The sequence below is a fragment of the Phyllobates terribilis genome, unplaced genomic scaffold (genome assembly GCF_046119375.1).
Source record: "Phyllobates terribilis strain yellow unplaced genomic scaffold, ASM4611937v1 Scaffold_12__6_contigs__length_324123572, whole genome shotgun sequence".
Lineage (NCBI taxonomy): Eukaryota > Metazoa > Chordata > Amphibia > Anura > Dendrobatidae > Phyllobates > Phyllobates terribilis.
Window position 1 is genome coordinate 5,936,358 of NW_027362772.1, and position 24,350 is coordinate 5,960,707.

Consider the following 24,350-nt stretch of genomic DNA (forward strand, 5'->3'; position numbering starts at 1 on the left):
AACAAAGGGCATGCCACACCCTTAAATTGCACAGAATGCAAACAAGTCAAAAAACCAGACAATGTGAACTGAGGTCTAAGATGGCAGACATACAAGAAACAGAGGCATGTTCACACTAGCAAAAAAGAAGCAAGACAAAAATATATCTCATACCCTACCATAATTATATATAAATGTAAAGCAAAATTGCATAATAAATATAGGGTACTTAGTGAAATATTTTTGATCAAAAAAAGTATACAAGCCGTCCCACCAGCGGCAAGGTGACCCTAAATTGGGACGGTACCTATACTGCCTGTATTAAAAACCTTACTGTATATCAAAGTTGAAGTAATGCATATAAAAGGGTAGACAAATAGGACCGGGTCCCAACTCCAGACCACCTAGGCCCGTGGTAAGCTACATATATACCAATCAGCTCAACAAAGGGCATGCCACACCCTTAAATTGCACAGAATGCAAACAAGTCAAAAAACCAGACAATGTGAACTGAGGTCTAAGATGGCAGACATACAAGAAACAGAGGCATGTTCACACTAGCAAAAAAGAAGCAAGACAAAAATATATCTCATACCCTACCATAATTATATATAAATGTAAAGCAAAATTGCATAATAAATATAGGGTACTTAGTGAAATATTTTTGATCAAAAAAAGTATACAAGCCGTCCCACCAGCGGCAAGGTGACCCTAAATTGGGACGGTACCTATACTGCCTGTATTAAAAACCTTACTGTATATCAAAGTTGAAGTAATGCATATAAAAGGGTAGACAAATAGGACCGGGTCCCAACTCCAGACCACCTAGGCCCGTGGTAAGCTACATATATACCAATCAGCTCAACAAAGGGCATGCCACACCCTTAAATTGCACAGAATGCAAACAAGTCAAAAAACCAGACAATGTGAACTGAGGTCTAAGATGGCAGACATACAAGAAACAGAGGCATGTTCACACTAGCAAAAAAGAAGCAAGACAAAAATATATCTCATACCCTACCATAATTATATATAAATGTAAAGCAAAATTGCATAATAAATATAGGGTACTTAGTGAAATATTTTTGATCAAAAAAAAAGTATACAAGCCGTCCCACCAGCGGCAAGGTGACCCTAAATTGGGACGGTACCTATACTGCCTGTATTAAAAACCTTACTGTATATCAAAGTTGAAGTAATGCATATAAAAGGGTAGACAAATAGGACCGGGTCCCAACTCCAGACCACCTAGGCCCGTGGTAAGCTACATATATACCAATCAGCTCAACAAAGGGCATGCCACACCCTTAAATTGCACAGAATGCAAACAAGTCAAAAAACCAGACAATGTGAACTGAGGTCTAAGATGGCAGACATACAAGAAACAGAGGCATGTTCACACTAGCAAAAAAGAAGCAAGACAAAAATATATCTCATACCCTACCATAATTATATATAAATGTAAAGCAAAATTGCATAATAAATATAGGGTACTTAGTGAAATATTTTTGATCAAAAAAAGTATACAAGCCGTCCCACCAGCGGCAAGGTGACCCTAAATTGGGACGGTACCTATACTGCCTGTATTAAAAACCTTACTGTATATCAAAGTTGAAGTAATGCATATAAAAGGGTAGACAAATAGGACCGGGTCCCAACTCCAGACCACCTAGGCCCGTGGTAAGCTACATATATACCAATCAGCTCAACAAAGGGCATGCCACACCCTTAAATTGCACAGAATGCAAACAAGTCAAAAAACCAGACAATGTGAACTGAGGTCTAAGATGGCAGACATACAAGAAACAGAGGCATGTTCACACTAGCAAAAAAGAAGCAAGACAAAAATATATCTCATACCCTACCATAATTATATATAAATGTAAAGCAAAATTGCATAATAAATATAGGGTACTTAGTGAAATATTTTTGATCAAAAAAAGTATACAAGCCGTCCCACCAGCGGCAAGGCATGCCCTTTGTTGAGCTGATTGGTATATATGTAGCTTACCACGGGCCTAGGTGGTCTGGAGTTGGGACCCGGTCCTATTTGTCTACCCTTTTATATGCATTACTTCAACTTTGATATACAGTAAGGTTTTTAATACAGGCAGTATAGGTACCGTCCCAATTTAGGGTCACCTTGCCGCTGGTGGGACGGCTTGTATACTTTTTTTGATCAAAAATATTTCACTAAGTACCCTATATTTATTATGCAATTTTGCTTTACATTTATATATAATTATGGTAGGGTATGAGATATATTTTTGTCTTGCTTCTTTTTTGCTAGTGTGAACATGCCTCTGTTTCTTGTATGTCTGCCATCTTAGACCTCAGTTCACATTGTCTGGTTTTTTGACTTGTTTGCATTCTGTGCAATTTAAGGGTGTGGCATGCCCTTTGTTGAGCTGATTGGTATATATGTAGCTTACCACGGGCCTAGGTGGTCTGGAGTTGGGACCCGGTCCTATTTGTCTACCCTTTTATATGCATTACTTCAACTTTGATATACAGTAAGGTTTTTAATACAGGCAGTATAGGTACCGTCCCAATTTAGGGTCACCTTGCCGCTGGTGGGACGGCTTGTATACTTTTTTTGATCAAAAATATTTCACTAAGTACCCTATATTTATTATGCAATTTTGCTTTACATTTATATATAATTATGGTAGGGTATGAGATATATTTTTGTCTTGCTTCTTTTTTGCTAGTGTGAACATGCCTCTGTTTCTTGTATGTCTGCCATCTTAGACCTCAGTTCACATTGTCTGGTTTTTTGACTTGTTTGCATTCTGTGCAATTTAAGGGTGTGGCATGCCCTTTGTTGAGCTGATTGGTATATATGTAGCTTACCACGGGCCTAGGTGGTCTGGAGTTGGGACCCGGTCCTATTTGTCTACCCTTTTATATGCATTACTTCAACTTTGATATACAGTAAGGTTTTTAATACAGGCAGTATAGGTACCGTCCCAATTTAGGGTCACCTTGCCGCTGGTGGGACGGCTTGTATACTTTTTTTGATCAAAAATATTTCACTAAGTACCCTATATTTATTATGCAATTTTGCTTTACATTTATATATAATTATGGTAGGGTATGAGATATATTTTTGTCTTGCTTCTTTTTTGCTAGTGTGAACATGCCTCTGTTTCTTGTATGTCTGCCATCTTAGACCTCAGTTCACATTGTCTGGTTTTTTGACTTGTTTGCATTCTGTGCAATTTAAGGGTGTGGCATGCCCTTTGTTGAGCTGATTGGTATATATGTAGCTTACCACGGGCCTAGGTGGTCTGGAGTTGGGACCCGGTCCTATTTGTCTACCCTTTTATATGCATTACTTCAACTTTGATATACAGTAAGGTTTTTAATACAGGCAGTATAGGTACCGTCCCAATTTAGGGTCACCTTGCCGCTGGTGGGACGGCTTGTATACTTTTTTTGATCAAAAATATTTCACTAAGTACCCTATATTTATTATGCAATTTTGCTTTACATTTATATATAATTATGGTAGGGTATGAGATATATTTTTGTCTTGCTTCTTTTTTGCTAGTGTGAACATGCCTCTGTTTCTTGTATGTCTGCCATCTTAGACCTCAGTTCACATTGTCTGGTTTTTTGACTTGTTTGCATTCTGTGCAATTTAAGGGTGTGGCATGCCCTTTGTTGAGCTGATTGGTATATATGTAGCTTACCACGGGCCTAGGTGGTCTGGAGTTGGGACCCGGTCCTATTTGTCTACCCTTTTATATGCATTACTTCAACTTTGATATACAGTAAGGTTTTTAATACAGGCAGTATAGGTACCGTCCCAATTTAGGGTCACCTTGCCGCTGGTGGGACGGCTTGTATACTTTTTTTGATCAAAAATATTTCACTAAGTACCCTATATTTATTATGCAATTTTGCTTTACATTTATATATAATTATGGTAGGGTATGAGATATATTTTTGTCTTGCTTCTTTTTTGCTAGTGTGAACATGCCTCTGTTTCTTGTATGTCTGCCATCTTAGACCTCAGTTCACATTGTCTGGTTTTTTGACTTGTTTGCATTCTGTGCAATTTAAGGGTGTGGCATGCCCTTTGTTGAGCTGATTGGTATATATGTAGCTTACCACGGGCCTAGGTGGTCTGGAGTTGGGACCCGGTCCTATTTGTCTACCCTTTTATATGCATTACTTCAACTTTGATATACAGTAAGGTTTTTAATACAGGCAGTATAGGTACCGTCCCAATTTAGGGTCACCTTGCCGCTGGTGGGACGGCTTGTATACTTTTTTTGATCAAAAATATTTCACTAAGTACCCTATATTTATTATGCAATTTTGCTTTACATTTATATATAATTATGGTAGGGTATGAGATATATTTTTGTCTTGCTTCTTTTTTGCTAGTGTGAACATGCCTCTGTTTCTTGTATGTCTGCCATCTTAGACCTCAGTTCACATTGTCTGGTTTTTTGACTTGTTTGCATTCTGTGCAATTTAAGGGTGTGGCATGCCCTTTGTTGAGCTGATTGGTATATATGTAGCTTACCACGGGCCTAGGTGGTCTGGAGTTGGGACCCGGTCCTATTTGTCTACCCTTTTATATGCATTACTTCAACTTTGATATACAGTAAGGTTTTTAATACAGGCAGTATAGGTACCGTCCCAATTTAGGGTCACCTTGCCGCTGGTGGGACGGCTTGTATACTTTTTTTGATCAAAAATATTTCACTAAGTACCCTATATTTATTATGCAATTTTGCTTTACATTTATATATAATTATGGTAGGGTATGAGATATATTTTTGTCTTGCTTCTTTTTTGCTAGTGTGAACATGCCTCTGTTTCTTGTATGTCTGCCATCTTAGACCTCAGTTCACATTGTCTGGTTTTTTGACTTGTTTGCATTCTGTGCAATTTAAGGGTGTGGCATGCCCTTTGTTGAGCTGATTGGTATATATGTAGCTTACCACGGGCCTAGGTGGTCTGGAGTTGGGACCCGGTCCTATTTGTCTACCCTTTTATATGCATTACTTCAACTTTGATATACAGTAAGGTTTTTAATACAGGCAGTATAGGTACCGTCCCAATTTAGGGTCACCTTGCCGCTGGTGGGACGGCTTGTATACTTTTTTTGATCAAAAATATTTCACTAAGTACCCTATATTTATTATGCAATTTTGCTTTACATTTATATATAATTATGGTAGGGTATGAGATATATTTTTGTCTTGCTTCTTTTTTGCATCATCTACTCTAGCTGCCCTGAGGCAATACTTCTCCCGTGGGGAGTTATCCCATTCTTGGCTGCGCATATAACATCAGCCTCAGCGGTCTGCAGCGCAGCGGTGATCCCCACTGACCGCAATCCACGGGTGGCGTAGTCGGACAATTACAATACAAGTAGACTGCCACTGGTTTGACCACCCTGGGCACGGACCAGGTCACCGCCACACGGAGACTACAAACCCCAGCATCCTACAAAAGGCCCGGTTCCGGGTTCCCAGCACAGGCCCAGGGGGCGCGTCACATGCAGTGATTAGCCTCTGTCTGTACTGTACACATACTGGCAGGCGACCAGTTCATGTAGTGTTATGTACTTACCCTATTTACTATATTATAGCTGTATTATAGAATATATGTACATTTTACCTTTGTGTCTCCCCTATTTGCTTATAGACTGTAAGCTTGCGACCCTCACTCCTTTTAATATTTGAGTTATGCTTATTCTGTAAAGTCTGTATTGTCTGTACAAGTCCCCCCTAAAATTGTAAAGTGATGTGGAATATGTTGGTGCTATAAAAATTATTATTATTATAATTAAATTCAGATGTAAATCTAAAGCCCACTCTATTGATGCGGAGTTCCCCGACAAATCTTCCATGAAGTCATTATGTCTGCTACACTCGACTGATCTCGATTTCAAGAAACGTCTTACTCCTCTGATACCATCCTCAGGCCGTATATTACTGTACAAAGCCTCGATATCTAGTAAGGCCGGCTGCTCCCCTACATGCATGTATACATGCTCGAGGGTATACATGGAGGGGAGCAGGCAAAGGGAAAACCAACTCCAGAGGGATTATTCCAACTGCAAAACCGGTACTGTGGGGGCATCATACATCCTGTATAAGGGGCATAATGGGGCATTACACTGTATGGGGGGATCATACATACTGCATAAGGGGCATAATGGGGGCATTACACTGTGTGGGGGCATGATACAACTTGCATAAGTGGCATAATGAGGGCATTACACTGTGTGGGGGCAACATACATCCTGCATAAGGGGCATAATGGGGGCATTACACTGTGTGGGGGCATCATACATCCTGCATAAGGGGCAAAATGGGGGCATTACACTGTGTGGGGGACATCATACATCCTGCATAAGGGGCATAATGGGGGCATTACACTGTGTGGGGTCATCATACATCCTGCATAAGGGGCATAATGGGGGCATTACACTGTGTGGGGGCATCATACATCCTGCATAAGAGGCATAATGGGGGCATTACACTGTGTGGGGGGATCATACATACTGCATAAGGGGCATAATGGGGGCATTACACTGTGTGGAGGCATCAAATATACTGCACAAGGGGCATAATGGGGGCATTACACTGTGTAGGGGCAACATACATCCTGCATAAGGGGCATAATGGGGACATTACACTGTGTGGGGGCATCATACATCCTGCATAAGGGGCATAATGGGGGCATTACACTGTGTGGGGGCATCATACATCCTGCATAAGGGGCATAATGGGGGCATTACACCGTGTGGGGGCATCATACATCCTGCATAAGGGGCATAATGGAGGCATTACACAGTGTGGGGGCATCATACATCCTGCATAAGGGGCATAATGGGGGCATTACACATCCTGCATAAGGGGCATAATGGGGGCATTACACTGTGTGGGGGCATCATACATCCTGCATAAGGGGCATAATGGAGGCATTACACAGTGTGGGGGCATCATACATCCTGCATAAGGGGCATAATGGGGGCATTACACATCCTGCATAAGGGGCATAATGGGGGCATTACACTGTGTGGGGGCATCATACATCCTGCATAAGGGGCATAATGGGGGCATTACACTGTGTGTGGGCATCATACATCCTGCATAAGGGGCATAATGGGGGCATTACACTGTGTGGGGGCATCAAACATACTGTATAAGGGGCATAATGGGGGCATTACACTGTGGGGGGGCATCATACATCCTGCATAAGGGGCATAATGGGGGCATTACACTGTGTGGGGCATCATACATACAGCATAAGGGGTATAATGGGGGCATTACACTGTGTGGGGGTCCCGTACTCTGAGAACAATACGTTTCCTCCCTTCCTGTCTCCATAGTTGGGTCGTATGTATCTATTACAGGAAACAGAACAGAAACCTTATGATTCTTATAAAGGGGCAACACAAGACCCCAAAAGAGTCTCCGTGCTGAAGGGGTTAATGCCCCCTGCTGCCAGTAATGGGGTCTCCACATACCTCCACCTGCAGAGACGCCACGGTAGCGTCTAGATTGGAGTTGATCTCCTGAGGGGGAGGAGTGATTTCATTCTATCATGACGTCACCGGAAGGGGCGGGGCTTCTCAGTCCAGTGGACGCTCTTCCACCTGCAGCTGCAGCAGTGCACATTGGGCCGGGACCGGAGGATGGTGCTGAGGAGGTCGTGTTCAGCTTTGTGCTGTGAGGACTGAGGTGGGGGAACTGACCATGTGAATAAATGCTGTGGAGGCATAAAGGGGGCTGTATGGCTGGTGTGAGGAGGCATGGGGTATGTAGAGGGACATCCAGGGGGCTGTGTGGCTGGTGTGAGGAGGCATGGGGTATGTAGAGGGGCATCCAGGGGGCTGTCTGGCTGGTGTGAGGAGGCATGGGGTATGTAGAGGGACATCCAGGGTGCTGTGTGGGTGGTGTGAGGAGGCATGGGGTGTGTAGAGGGACATCCAGGGGGCTGTGTGGGTGGTGTGAGGAGGCATGGGGTATGTAGAGGGACATCCAGGGGGCTGTATGGCTGGTATGAGGAGGCATCGGGTATGTAGAGGGGCATCCAGGGGGCTGTATGGCTGGTGTGAGGGGCATGGGGTATGTAGAGGGACATCCAGGGGGCTGGTGTGAGGAGACATGGGATGTGTAGAGGGACATCCAGGGGGCTGTGTGGGTGGTGTGAGTAGGCATGGGATATGTAGAGGGACATCCAGGGGAGTGTGTGGGTGGTGTGAGGAGGCATGGGATATGTAGAGGGACATCCAGGGGAGTGTGTGGGTGGTGTGAGGAGGCATGGGATATGTAGAGGGACATCCAGGGGAGTGTGTGGGTGGTGTGAGGAGGCATGGGATATGTAGAGGGACATCCAGGGGAGTGTGTGGGTGGTGTGAGGAGGCATGGGATATGTAGAGGGACATCCAGGGGAGTGTGTGAGTAGGCATGGGATATGTAGAGGGACATCCAGGGGGCTGTGTGGGTGGTGTGAGGAGGCATGGGATATGTAGAGGGACATCCAGGGGGCTGTGTGGCTGGTGGAAGGGGCATGGGGTATGTAGAGGGACATCCAGGGGGCTGGTGTGAGGAGGCATGGGATGTGTAGACGGACATCCAGGGGGCTGTGTGGGTGGTGTGAGTAGGCATGGGATGTGTAGAGGGACATCCAGGGGGCTGTGTGGCTGATGTGACGAGGCATGGGGTATGTAGAGGGACATGCAGGGGGCTGTGTGGGTGGTGTGAGGAGGCATGGGACATCCAGGGGGCTGTGTGGGTGGTGTGAGGAGGCATGGGATATGTAGAGGGACATCCAGGGGGCTGTGTGGGTGGTGAGAGGAGGCATGGGATATGTTGAGGGACATCCAGGGGGCTGTGTGGCTGGTGGAGAGGGCATGGGGTATGTAGAGGGACATCCAGGGGGCTGGTGTGAGGTGGCATGGGATGTGTAGAGGGACATCCAGGGGGCTGGTGTGAGGTGGCATGGGATGTGTAGAGGGACATCCAGGTGGCTGTGTGGGTGGTGTGAGTAGGCATGGGATGTGTAAAGGGACATCCAGGGGGCTGTGTGGCTGATGTGAGGAGGCATGGGGTATGTAGAGAGACATCCAGGGGGCTGTGTGGGTGGTGCGAGGAGGCATGGGACATCCAGGGGACTGTGTGGGTGGTGCGAAGAGGCATGGGGTATGTAGAGGGACATCCAGGGGGCTGTGTGGGTGGTGCGAAGAGGCATGGGGTATGTAGAGGGACATCCAGGGGGCTGTCTGGCTTGTGTGAGGGGCATGGGATATGTAGAGGGACATCCAGGGGGCTGTGTGGCTGGTGCGAGGAGGCATGGGGTATGTAGAGGGACATCCAGGGGGCTGTGTGGGTGGTGCGAGGAGGCATGGGGTATGTAGAGCGACATCCAGGGGGCTGTGTGTGTGTGGTGCGAGGAGGCATGGAGTATGTAGAGGGACATCCAGGGGGCTGGTGTGAGGAGGCATGGGATGTGTAGAGGGACATCCAGGGGGCTGTCTGGCTGGTGTGAGGGGCATGGGGTATGTAGAGGGGCATCCAGGGGGCTGTGTGGGTGGTGTGAGTAGGCAAGGGACATGTAGAGGGACATCCAGGGGGCTGGTGTGAGGAGGCATGGGATGTGTAGAGGGACATCCAAGGGGCTGTGTGGCTGGTGTGAGGGGCATGGGATATGTAGAGGGACATCCAGGGGGCTCTGTGGCTGGTGTGAGGGGCATGGGATATGTAGAGGGACATCCAGGGGGCTCTGTGGCTGGTGTGAGGAGGCATGGGGTATGTAGAGGGACATCCAGGGGGCTCTGTGGCTGGTGTGAGGAGGCATGGGGTATGTAGAGGGACATCCAGGGGGCTCTGTGGCTGGTGTGAGGAGGCATGGGGTATGTAGAGGGACATCCAGGGGGCTCTGTGGCTGGTGTGAGGAGGCATGGGGTATGTAGAGGGACATCCAGGGGGCTGTGTGGGTGGTGCGAGGAGGCATGGGGTATGTAGAGCGACATCCAGGGGGCTGTGTGTGTGTGGTGCGAGGAGGCATGGAGTATGTAGAGGGACATCCAGGGGGCTGGTGTGAGGAGGCATGGAGTATGTAGAGGGACATCCAGGGGGCTGTCTGGCTGGTGTGAGGGGCATGGGGTATGTAGAGGGGCATCCAGGGGGCTGTGTGGGTGGTGTGAGTAGGCAAGGGACATGTAGAGGGACATCCAGGGGGCTGGTGTGAGGAGGCATGGGATGTGTAGAGGGACATCCAAGGGGCTGTGTGGCTGGTGTGAGGGGCATGGGATATGTAGAGGGACATCCAGGGGGCTCTGTGGCTGGTGTGAGGGGCATGGGATATGTAGAGGGACATCCAGGGGGCTCTGTGGCTGGTGTGAGGAGGCATGGGGTATGTAGAGGGACATCCAGGGGGCTCTGTGGCTGGTGTGAGGAGGCATGGGGTATGTAGAGGGACATCCAGGGGGCTCTGTGGCTGGTGTGAGGAGGCATGGGGTATGTAGAGGGACATCCAGGGGGCTCTGTGGCTGGTGTGAGGAGGCATGGGGTATGTAGAGGGACATCCAGGGGGCTCTGTGGCTGGTGTGAGGAGGCAGGGGGTATGTAGAGGGACATCCAGGGGGCTCTGTGGCTGGTGTGAGGAGGCAGGGGGTATGTAGAGGGACATCCAGGGGGCTCTGTGGCTGGTGTGAGGAGGCATGGGGTATGTAGAGGGACATCCAGGGGGCTGTGGGTGGTGCGAGGAGGCATATGGGGTATGTAGAGGGACATCCAGGGGGCTGTCTGGCTGTCGTGAGGGGCATGGGGTATGTAGAGGGACATCCAGGGGGCTGGTGTGAGGAGGCATGGAATGTGTAGAGGGACATCCAGGGGGCTGGTGTGAGGAGGCATGGGATGTGTAGAGGGACATCCAGGGGGCTGTGTGGGTGGTGTGAGGAGGCATGGGGTGTGTAGAGGGACATCCAGGGGGCTGTGTCGCTGGTGTGAGGAGGCATGGGGTATGTAGAGGGACATCCAGGGGGATGTGCGGGTGGTGCGAGGAGGCATGGGATATGTAGAGGGACATCCAGGGGGCTGTGTGGGTGGTGAGAGGAGGCATGGGATATGTAGAGGGACATCCAGGGGGCTGTGTGGCTGGTGGAGGGGGCATGGGGTATGTAGAGGGACATCCAGGGGGCTGTGTGGCTGGTGAGAGGAGGCATGGGATATGTAGAGGGACATCCAGGGGGCTGTGTGGGTGGTGTGAGGAGGCATGGGATATGTAGAGGGACATCCAGGGGGCTGTGTGGGTGGTGAGAGGAGGCATGGGATATGTAGAGGGACATCCAGGGGGCTGTGTGGCTGGTGCGAGGAGGCATGGGGTATGTAGAGGGACATCCAGGGGGCTGTATGGCTGGTGCGAGGAGGCATGGGGTATGTAGAGGGACATCCAGGGGGCTGTATGGCTGGTGCGAGGAGGCATGGGGTATGTAGAGGGACATCCAGGGGGCTATGTGGCTGGTGTGAGGAGGCATGGGGTATGTAGAGGGACATCCAGGTGGCTGGTGTGAGGAGGCATGGGGTATGTAGAGGGGCATCCAGGGGGCTATGTGGCTGGTGTGAGGAGGCATGGGGTATGTAGAGGGACATCCAGGTGGCTGGTGTGAGGAGGCATGGGGTATGTAGAGGGGCATCCAGGGGGCTGTATTGCTGGTGTGAGGGGCATGGGGTATGTAGAGGGACATCCAGGGGGCTGTGTGGGTGGTGCGAGGAGGCATGGGGTATGTAGAGGGACATCCAGGGGGCTGCGTGGATGGTGTGAGGGGCATGGGGTATGTAGAAGGGTATCCAGGGGGCTATGTGGCTGGTGTGAGGAGGCATGGGGTATGTAGAGGGACATCCAGGTGGCTGGTGTGAGGAGGCATGGGGTATGTAGAGGGGCATCCAGGGGGCTGTATTGCTGGTGTGAGGGGCATGGGGTATGTAGAGGGACATCCAGGGGGCTGTGTGGGTGGTGCGAGGAGGCATGGGGTATGTAGAGGGACATCCAGGGGGCTGCGTGGATGGTGTGAGGGGCATGGGGTATGTAGAAGGGTATCCAGGGGGCTGCGTGGCTGGTGTGAGGGGGCATGGGATATGAGGATGGTGGCCGACACAACCTCTTTAAAGACGATAGCACGCCATTTTAAAATCTGTCATGAGAGAAATCCTAAAACATTTATGGTACGTGGTATTGATGTCATCCATAGTGGCATTTAGGGGTGGAAATGTAAAAAAAACTTCTGGCTCAAAGGGAAAACAAATGGATAGTGGAACTGGGAACAATGACACCAAATGGCCTTAATGAGGCCCTGAGCTTCACCCATTTCTTTAATAGATATAATCTTTGTGGTATTTTTATACAATTGTATGTGTTGATTTTAATTTGTTTTCTTTGTCATTTGTAACTTTCTCCCTCCATAGTCTATATGCACCATCTATATGGATCACCTACATATGGTTAATCAATATGAGGATACTACGAGCAACAATTAAATTGGACTAAGAAAATTGATTTTTGTACTGACACAATCGTGTTGCAATTATAGGAAAATGACACTTCTTACTCTAACACATTTTTGCATTATTAAGTAGTTGCGTTACTATACTTGTCTTAATGCGTTGCTGTGTTGTTCTTTTTGGCGAGCGCGTGGGTGCTGTGCCTCCCCTTGCCTCTGCGTCATGCACGGCATCTGCATGGTGTCTGCACATGTTCGGGGGTCATGGCAACGTGTCCTTGTTCCCGGTCATGCGTGGTTCACCTTGATGGCCATGCGTGACGCATCTGGCTCGGGCGGTTCAGCGTGCATGCGCTGATGGTTCAGGAGATGATTGGTCCGTTGTGGTCACGTGACCGCAGGCCCTAAAGTATATTTAAACAGACATGGAAGGTCCTATTAAACAATCCCCCCGAGGAAGCCATAGGATACCACGCGAAACACGCATTGGGGTCCTTGTTTATTCTGGGTGCTGATCTAATATGGGTAAGAGTGCAATATAATTCTTTAGCATTTCTTCATAGGGCACTATAGGCCATATGGCACATGGTACATATCCATAGTGATGAAATATGCCATAATTTTGTACCAGTGCATAAATGCCTTGAATACGAGCACTTCTTGCACTTTGTCCCAATAGATATACAACATAATAATAGATGTTAAATATGTGTCACCCAGTTTGGTTGTCTGTGTGTCGTCCTTTTTAATCATGTCTGTCTTTTCTGTATATTGTTTACAATAAAGTTTTTTGATTCTTTGCCATATACTCTGTATATGGTTCGTTTTTGCTATATAACAGCAGAAACCAGTCTGGGGGCGTCTCCTGCCAGAGAAAATATAGAAATAGTCCATGGCTGAGTTCAATGGATCCAGCAGATGAGGGACACAACACAATCCAACGTGGCAGCTTCTATCAATCCACACACGCCAAGATGGGTCTGGCCGCAGCCTGAGACCCTCCAGCATCGGGAGGCACCACGCAACTGACTGGGCCAAACATGAGTCTATTGTTCTGTCTACTGGGATCAGCCCTTGGATGGGGGAAGGGTTCACACCCTATAGATGCTACAAGAGATGTTGACCTAGGCCCGATTACATTACAGTCCATGAACACAGGCCGGGGGATGGACACGCTGTTAGGCTGTGTGCCCACGATGCGTTTAAGCACCAGCAAAAACTCTGCAGGAATGCTTAAACGCTTGGTAGAAGGCCTGCCATGTTCCCCAATGATAATCTGTGCTGTGCACATGCTGCGGAAATTTCCGCTGCGCATTATCATTGCGGAAAAATACACAGCATGTCAATTAATTTTGCGGACATGCAGCGTAATTGCTGTAATTGACTTGCATTGAAACGCATATTATACGTGTCAGTATATTTGCACACATGGATAATATGCGTTTCTATGTGCGGATGGTACCCGGGTGTGGAGGACAGGAGACTCTCCTCCGGACCTGTGTACCATAGAACCTGTGAAAAAAAGAATAAATAAAAAATAAATATTATACTTACCTTCTGATGGCCCCCGCTCTCCTAGTCTTCACTTGCCGGCAGCGTGCTGTGGACTGAAGGACCTGCGCTGACGTCATTTAGTCATGTGACGGCAGGTCCTTCAGTGTACCGCGAGCTGGGGAAAAAAACGCAGCACTACCAATTATTTTGCGGAAGCGCTGCGTTTTTGCCGCCAGTGACTTGCATTAGAAGGCATGCATTCCGCTTCACTAGATAAGCACATGCGGAATACAAGCGTTCAATGTGCGGATGGTACGCAGGTCTAGAGGAGAGAAGACTCTCCTCCGGACCCGGGCACCATAGACACTGTGAAGAAAAGAATAAAATAAATGTTATTTGCCTTCTGGCGGCCCGCGCTGCACTCGTCCTCCCATGCCGGCAGAACGCGATGGACTGAAGGACCTGCGCTGACTTCATAGTCATGTGACGGGTCACGCGACGCTGACGTCGGCAGGTCCTTCAGTGTCCCGCGATCTGCCGGCAGCCAGAACGGAGCAAAGCAAGACACTGGGGGCCATCAGAGGGTAAGTATAGATTTATTTTTTTATTTTTTACCATTCTTTTACGGTCACACTATATAAATTCATGCCGTTTGCATGGATTTATATAGTGTGACCAAGTTGTCAAGCACTTTCCAAGTGATGCTAAAATCTCTTGGAAAGCGCTTGTCAACCCGCATGCGGAAATGCAAGTGAAGAACGCTTCACATCAGCATGTCCCTGGCAGGAAAACGCATTTACAATCCGCATGTGCAATCCGCATGCAGAAATGCAAGTGAAGAACGCACTGTTAGTCATATTGGATAAAACAAGTTGCTGAGGTTAGGACCACCAGGGACCCCAATGTTACTTAGGAAAGACTATGTCCATGTTTAATAAAAAAAAATTCACTTATGCATAGCACAGATCTGTCCATCCATTCATGGATTCTGTATGGGGCTAATAAAAATAGGCCATCACAGCACTCGGCTGTCACTTATGTATATAAATGCATAGAAAATATTAACTACTCGAGCTAAATTGCTGCATTGTCACCTTAAAAGAACTCTGCACCTGATTAATGTCTTGATGAGAGGGCGGGGGTGAAGGACGCAGCTCCTGATTCATTAAGAGACATATTCATCAGAAGCGTCTGATGGCTGGACAGCGCCTCCATGCTATGCCACTGACTGGAGTAGGATTTGTAGCTTCCACCGCTGCTCATGATGAAGTTGCCAAACAGCAGTCATCACAACCCGGCCCACTTACCCATAAAAATGCCATTAGAAAGCAAAAAGGTGCAACGTTTTTACATAGTCTTCAGTTGCATCCAAATTATACGATTGAGCATTTTATAACAGAATTCTGGAGTAAACACTATGATGAATAGGGTCCTATGGGTTTTGTTCCGTTTAAGCTGAGTTGATGCAGGTCTGTGCTATGACGTCAATTCAAGTTAAGAAACCCTTTTATCTACAGGTGCATCTCACTAAATTAGAATATCATCAAAAAGTTACTTTGTGTCAGTTCTTCAATACAAAAAGTGAAACTCATATATAGAGTCATTACACACAGAGTGATCTATTATATAGTCATTACACACAGAGGGATCTATTATATAGTCATTACAGACAGAGGGATCTATTATATAGAGTCATTACACACAGGGATCTATTATATAGTCATTACACACAGAGGAATCTATTATATAGAGTCATTACAGACAGAGGGATCTATTATATAGAGTCATTACACACAGAGGGATCTATTATATAGAGACATTACACACAGAGGGATCTATTATATAGAGTCATTACACACAGAGGGATCTATTATATAGAGACATTACACACAGAGGGATCTATTATATAGAGTCATTACACACAGAGGGATCTATTATATAGAGTCATTACACGCAGAGGGATCTATTATATAGAGTCATTACACGCAGAGGGATCTATTATATAGAGTCATTACACGCAGAGCGATCTATTATATAGAGTCATTACACACAGAGGGATCTATTATATAGAGTCATTACACGCAGAGCGATCTATTATATAGAGTCATTACACACAGCGATCTATTATATAGAGTCATTACACACAGAGGGATCTATTATATAGAGTCATTACACACAGAGGGATCTATTATATAGAGTCATTACAGACAGAGGGATCTATTATATAGAGTCATTACACACAGAGGGATCTATTATATAGAGACATTACACAGAGTGATCTATTATATAGAGTCATTACACACAGAGGGATCTATTATATAGAGTCATTACACACAGAGGGATCTATTATATAGAGTCATTACACACAGAGGGATCTATTATATAGAGTCATTACACACAGGGATCTATTATATAGTCATTACACACAGGGATCTATTATACAGAGTCATTACACACAGGGATCTATTATATAGAGACATTACACACAGCGTGATCTATTATATAGAGTCATTACACACAGAGGGATCTATTATATAGAGTCATTACACACAGAGGGATCTATTATATAGAGTCATTACAGACAGAGGGATCTATTATATAGAGTCATTACACACAGAGGGATCTATTATATAGAGACATTACACAGAGTGATCTATTATATAGAGTCATTACACACAGAGGGATCTATTATATAGAGTCATTACACACAGAGGGATCTATTATATAGAGTCATTACACACAGAGGGATCTATTATATAGAGTCATTACACACAGGGATCTATTATATAGTCATTACACACAGAGGGATCTATTATACAGAGTCATTACACACAGGGATCTATTATATAGAGACATTACACACAGCGTGATCTATTATATAGTCATTACACACAGAGGGATCTATTATATAGAGTCATTACACACAGAGGGATCTATTATATAGAGTCATTACACGCAGAGGGATCTATTATATAGAGTCATTACACGCAGAGGGATCTATTATATAGAGTCATTACACGCAGAGGGATCTATAGAGTCATTACACGCAGAGGGATCTATTCTATAGAGTCATTACACGCAGAGGGATCTATTCTATAGAGTCATTACACGCAGAGGGATCTATTCTATAGAGTCATTACACGCAGAGGGATCTATTCTATAGAGTCATTACACGCAGAGGGATCTATTTCAAGTGTTTATTTTTGTTAATGTTGATTATGGTTTACAGCCAATGAAAACACAACAGTTATTATCTCAGTAAATTAGAATACTTTTATAACAGCTTGAAAAATTATTTTAAAACCAAAATGTCCTACTGAAATGACTGTTCAGTAAATGCCCTCAGTACTTGGTCGGGCTCCTTGTGCATCAATTACTGCATCATTGCGCCAATGTGGCATGGAGGCGATCAGCCTCTGGCACTGCTGAGGGGTTATGGAAGCCCAGGTGGCTTTGATAGCAGCCTTCAGCTCATCTGCATTGTTGGGTCTGGTGTCTCTCATCTTCCTCTTGACAATACCCCATAGATTCTCTATAATAGATTATAATAAATAGATTCTCTATGGGGTTAAGGTCAGGCGAGTTTGCTGCCAACCAAGCACAGTGATACTGTTGTGTGTAAACCAGGTACTGGTACTTTTGGCCGTGTGGACAGAGGGAAGCATGAAGTGCTGTAAAATGTCCTGGTAGACGGCTGCGCTGACTTTGGTCTTGATAAAACACAGTGGCCCTACACCAGCAGATGACATGGCTCCCCAAACCATCACTGATTGTGGAAACTTCACCCTAGACCTCCAGCAGCTTGGATTGTGGCCTCTCCACTCTTCCTCCAGACTCTGAGACCTTGTGGAGTGTGTCAGTGACTGCCTTCTGGACATCTGTCAAGTCAGCAGTCTTCCCCATGATTGTGAAGCCTACTGAAACAGACTAAGGGACCTTGTTAAATGCTTAGGAAGCCTTTGCAGGTGTATTTTGTTAATTATTCTAATTTACTGAGATAATGACTTTTGTGTTTTCATCGGCTATAAGCCATAATCATCAACATTAACAGAAATAAACACTTGAAATAGATCCCTCTGTCTGTAATGACTCTATATAATATATGAGTTTCACTTTTTGTATTGAAGAACTGAAATAAATTAACTTTTTGATGATATTCTAATTTAGTGAGATGCACCTGTATTATTAGAATTATCACACCAGTACACCTGTTTTCTCATTTGCAAGATTTAAGTAAACCTTGTATGATATCTTTTTCATTTGTGAATGTCCTTATACTTTCAAGCAGAACCTAGACACCCACACTGCAATAACCCATCGATCACTACAAGCCCTCCGTTTTCCATGGATATCCATATTATGGACTGTGTATACTTTTCTTATGCCTGAACTGCGCACCCCTCGGTGAAGACTGAGTTTTTTTGGGGCATCTTATGGTGGTCTCAGGATATGAACACCCCCTGATCTGCTTGAAAATATAACTGAAATAAAGTGTTGAGAAAAAAATTCAAATATCAAGTTGACCCTTCAAGTCACTGTCTTGTAAATCTTTATCACTTCTCCACAGAATAGGTGATTGGTCTAAAATCACTCAGGGTGTAAAGAGACTCTGTCATCACAGAATAACTAATTAAACCAATGGCAGCCCCTCAGTATATCATGGCACCCTGTATTTTGATTGTCAGCTGTAGCTTCATAGACTCGAGTGGGGGTCTCAAACATTTGGCCACAGAGGCTGCTTGAGGTCCTCAAAAAATCCACTCCAATCTAATGTGGTAAATTATGAGGACTCTCTCGGCTGCGCTCTGTTACATTTATCCCTGCGAGGCTCCGCCACTTTTTGAAAAGCTGAATTCCAGTCACCCCAGCACCAAACTGTACAGAATGGAGGCTGCAGAGAGATCCTCTAAAAATCCACTCCGATCTAGACAGCTCACTAGTGAATCAGCTAGAATGGAGTTGCTAAAATGAGGTCCTCAAAAAATCCACTCCAATACAATGTTGTAAATTATGAGGACTCTGTTGCTGCGCTGTGTTACGCTTTTCCCTGCGAGGTTCCGCTCTCTTTAAAAAAAAATTGATTTCAGTCACCTCATCACCAAACTGTACAGTTTGGAGGCTACAGGGAGGTCCACAAAAAAATCCACTCCGATCCAGACGGCTCAATGAAGAATCAGCTAGAATAGAGTTGCTAAAATGAGGTCCTCAAAAAATCCACTCCAATCCATTACTGTTAATTATGAGGACTCTGTCGCTGCGCTGTTACGTTTATCCCCGCGAGGCTCCGCCCACTCTCGAAAGACTCAATTCCAGTCACCTCAGCACCAAACTGTACAGTTTGGAAGCTACAGGGAGATCCTCAAAATACCCACTCCGATCTAGATGGCTCTCTAGTGAATCAGCTAGAATGGAGTTGCTAAAATTAGGTCCTCAAAAAATCCACTCCGATCTAGACAGCTCACTAGTGAATCAGCTAGAATGGAGTTGCTCAAATGAGGACCTCAAAAAATCCACTCCAATCTTATGTTGTAAATTATGAGGACTGTCGGCTGCACTCTGTTATGTTTTTCCCCACGAGGCTACACCTACTCTTTGAAAAACTAAATTCCAGTCACCTCAGCACCAAACTGTACACAGTGAAGGCTACAGGAAGATCCTCAAAAAATCCACTCCGATCTAGATGGCTCACTAGTGAATCAGCTAGAATGGAGTTGCTCAAATGAGGTCCTCAAAAAATCCACTCCAATACAATGTTGTAAATTATGAGGACTCTGTTGCTGCGCTCTGTTATGTTTCTCCCTGCGAAGCTCCTCTCACTATTTGAAAAACTCGATTCCAGTCACCTCAGCACAAAACTGTACAGTTTGGAGGCTACAGGGAGATCCTCAAAGTACCCACTCCGATCTAGACGGCTCACTAGTGAATCAGCTAGAATGGAGTTGCTCAAATGAGGTCCTCAAAAAATCCACTCCGATCTAGACGGCTCACTAGTGAATCAGCTAGAATGGAGTTGCTCAAATGAGGACCTCAAAAAATCCACTCCAATCTTACATTGTATATTATGAGGACTGTCGGCTGCACTCTGTTATTTTTTTCCCCGCGAGGCTACACCTACTCTTTGAAAAACTAAATTCCAGTCACCTCAGCACCAAACTGTACAGAGTGAAGGCTACAGGAAGATCCTCAAAAAATCCACTCCGATCTAGATGGCTCACTAGTGAATCAGCTAGAATGGAGTTTCTCAAATGAGGTCCTCAAAAAATCCACTCCAATACAATGTTGTAAATTATGAGGACTCTGTTGCTGCGCTCTGTTATGTTTCTCCCTGCGAAGCTCCTCTCACTCTTTGAAAAACTCGATTCCAGTCACCTCAGCACCAAACTGTACAGTTTGGAGGCTACAGGGAGATCCTCAAAATACCCACTCCGATCTAGACGGCTCACTAGTGAATCCGCTAGAATGGAGTTACTAAAATGAGGTCCTTAAAAAATCCACTCCGATCTAGACGGCTCACTAGTGAATCAGCTAGAATGGAGTTGCTCAAATGAGGTCCTCAAAAAATCCACTCCAATACAATGTTGTAAATTATGAGGCCTCTGTTGCTGCGCTCTGTTTTGTTTCTCCCTGCGAAGCTCCTCTCACTCTTTGAAAAACTCGATTCCAGTCACCTCAGCACCAAACTGTACAGTTTGGAGGCTACAGGGAGATCCTCAAAATACCCACTCCGATCTAGACGGCTCACTAGTGAATCCGCTAGAATGGAGTTACTAAAATGAGGTCCTTAAAAAATCCACTCCGATCTAGACGGCTCACTAGTGAATCAGCTAGAATGGAGTTGCTCAAATGAGGACCTCAAAAAATCCACTCCAATCCTATGTTGTAAATTATGAGGACTGTCGGCTGCACTCTGCTATGTTTTTCCCCGCGAGGCTACACCTACTCTTTGAAAAACTAAATTCCAGTCACCTCAGCACCAAACTGTACAGAGTGAAGGCTACAGGAAGATCCTCAAAAAATCCACTCCGATCTAGAAGGCTCACTAGTGAATCAGCTAGAATGGAGTTGCTCAAATGAGGTCCTCAAAAATCCACTCCAATACAATGTTGTAAATTATGAGGACTCTGTTGCTGCACTCTGTTATTTTTCTCCCTGCGAAGCTCCTCTCACTCTTTGAAAAACACGATTCCAGTCACCTCAGCACCAAACTGTACAGTTTGGAGGCTACAGGGAGATCCTCAAAATACCCACTCTGATCTAGACGGCTCACTAGTGAATCAGCTAGAATGGAGTTGCTCAAATGAGGTCCTCAAAAAATCCACTCCAATACAATGTTGTCAATTATGAGGACTCTGTTGCTGCGCTCTGTTATGTTTCTCCCTGCGAAGCTCCTCTCACTATTTGAAAAACTCGATGCCAGTCACCTCAGCACCAAACTGTACAGAGTGAAGGCAACAGGAAGATCCTCAAAAAAATCCACTCCGATCTAGATGGCTCACTAGTGAATCAGCTAGAATGGAGTTGCTCAAATTAGGTCCTTAAAAAATCCACTCCAATACAATGTTGTAAATTATGAGGATTCTCTCAGCTGCGCTCTGTTATGTTTCTCCCTGCGAAGCTCCTCTCACTCTTTGAAAAACTCGATTCCAGTCACCTCAGCACCAAACTGTACAGTTTGGAGGCTACAGGGAGATCCTCAAAATACCCACTCCGATCTAGACGGCTCTCTAGTGAATCAGCTAGAATGGAGTTGCTCAAATGAGGTCCTCAAAAAATCCACTCCGATCTATACGGCTCACTAGTGAATCAGCTAGAATGGAGTTGCTCAAATGAGGTCCTCAAAATATCCACTCCGATCTAGACGGCTCACTAGTGAATCAGCTAGAATGGAGTTGCTCAAATGAGGTCCTCAAAAAATCCACTCCAATACAATGTTGTCAATTATGAGGACTCTGTTGCTGCGCTCTGTTATGTTTCTCCCTGCGAAGCTCCTCTCACTATTTGAAAAACTCGATTCCAGTCACTTCAGCACCAAACTGTACAGAGTGAAGGCTACAGGAAGATCCTCAAAAAATCCAATCCGATCTAGATGGCTCACTAGTGAATCAGCTACAATGGAGTTGCTCAAATGAGGTCCTTAAAAAATCCACTCCAATACAATGTTGTAAATTATGAGGACTCTCTCAGCTGCGCTCTGTTATGTTTCTCCCTGCGAAGCTAATCTCACTCTTTGAAAAACTCTATTCCAGTCACCTCAGCACCAAACTGTACAGTTTGGAGGCTACAGGGAGATCCTCAAAATACCCACTCCGATCTAGACGGCTCTCTAGTGAATCAGCTAGAATGGAGTTGCTCAAATGAGGTCCTCAAAAAATCCACTCCGATCTATACGGCTCACTAGTGAATCAGCTAGAATGGAGTTGCTCAAATGAGGTCCTCAAAATACCTACTCCAATCTAGACGGCTCACTAGTGAATCAGCTAGAATGGAGTTGCTCAAATGAGGTCCTCAAAAAATCAACTCCGATCTAGACAGCTCACTGGTGAATCAGCTAGAATGGAGTTGATTGTTTGAGGACCAAAAATAATCAACTCCAAACTAGACGCAACCGAGCCGCCACCACATATATGGCTGTTGTGTGCGCACAGGACCTGTGATGAGGTCACAGGAGGGGAGGAGTCAGGGGTCACATGATCAGGGGCCTCAGTGGATGCAGGACGGTTGAGCCTAGAATGTATGGGCTGTAGTCAGGTCCTGGAAGGAGCCCATACATTCTGGAAGATAGCAGAATCTATGGGCTCCTGTCAGCCGGGCCGGCTCCAGGTTTCTCTGGGCCCCGGGCGAAAGAGTCTCAATGGGCCCCTATAACACATACCACGATTCATGATGCACAGATACCGCAGAGAATATATATATATATATATATATATATATATATATATATATATATATATATATAGTACAATGCAAAGATTTCACTTCTTACATTACATGAGTGATATCTATTGTAAATTCCACAATAGCTCAGAAACCGGCGAATCGCTCCACACAGAATACTGGCCCCCATAAAATGCTCCATACGGAATACTGGCCCCCATAAAATGCTCCATACGGAATACTGGCCCCCATATAAGGCTGCATACGGAATACTGGCCCCCATATAAGGCTGCATACGGAATACTGGCCCCCATATAAGGCTGCATACGGAATACTGGCCCCCATATAAGGCCCCATACGGAATACTGGCCCCCATATAAGGCCCCATACGGAATACTGGCCCCCATATAAGGCCCCATATGGAATACTGGCCCCCATATAAGGCCCCATATGGAATACTGGCCCCCATATAAGGCCCCATACGGAATACTGGCCCCCATAAAAGGCTCCATACGGAATACTGGCCCCCATATAAGGCTCCATACGGAATACTGGCCCCCCATATAAGGCTCCATACGGAATACTGGCCCCCATATAAGGCTCCATACGGAATACTGGCCCCCCATATAAGGCTCCATATGGAATACTGGCCCCCATATAAGGCTCCATACGGAATACTGGCCCCCATATAAGGCTCCATACGGAATACTGGCCCCCATATAATGCTCCATACAGGATACTGGTCTCCTTATAAAGCTCCATACAGGATACTGGCCCCCTTATAAAGCTCCATACAGGATACTGGCCCCCATATAACGCTCCATACAGGATACTGGTCATCTTATAACGCTCCATACAGGATACTGGCCCCCATGTAATGCCCCATGCAGGCTGTTACCCCCCACATAATGCCCCATACAGGCTGTCCCCCCCTTATAATGCTCCATGCAGGCTGTTACCCCCCACATAATGCCCCATACAGGCTGTCCCCCCCCCCCTTATAATGCTCCATGCAGGCTGTTCACCCCACATAAAGCACTATGCAGGCTGTCCCCCCCCCCTTATAATGCACCATGCAGGATGTACCCCCCCTCTTTATAAGGCCCCATGCAGGATGTCACCCCCCTCTCTTTATAATGCCCCATGCAGGATGTCACCCCCCTCTCTTTATAATGCCCCATGCAGGATGCCACCCCCTCTCTTTTTAATGCCCCATGCAGGATGTCACCCCCTCTCTTTATAATACCCCATGCAGGATGTCACCCCCCTCTCTTTATAATGCCCCATGCAGGATGTCACCCCTCTCTCTTTATAATGCCCCATGCAGGATGTCACCCCCCCTCTCTTTATAATGCCCCATGCAGGATGTCACCCCCCCTCTCTTTATATTGCCCCATGCAGGATATCACCCCCCCTCTCTTTATAATGCCCCATGCAAGATGTCACCCCCCTCTCTTTATAATGCCCCATGCAGGATGTCACCCCCTCTCCTTATAATGCTCCATGCAGGATGTCACCCTCCTCTCTT

The 24,350-nt window shown here is 46.0% G+C and overlaps 1 protein-coding gene across 1 annotated transcript in view; it reads right to left on the minus strand.

Annotated features, from left to right (window-relative positions):
* The window catches only part of LOC141171863 (uncharacterized), a 29,752-nt gene extending 22,204 nt beyond the window's left edge, over nt 1–7,548 (minus strand). Inside the window, exon 1 of the mRNA XM_073655492.1 lies at nt 7,478–7,548. The gene's annotated coding sequence lies outside the window, so the exon portion shown is untranslated. The remainder of the gene's footprint in view (nt 1–7,477) is intronic.
* Between the last annotated feature and the right edge of the window lie 16,802 nt (nt 7,549–24,350).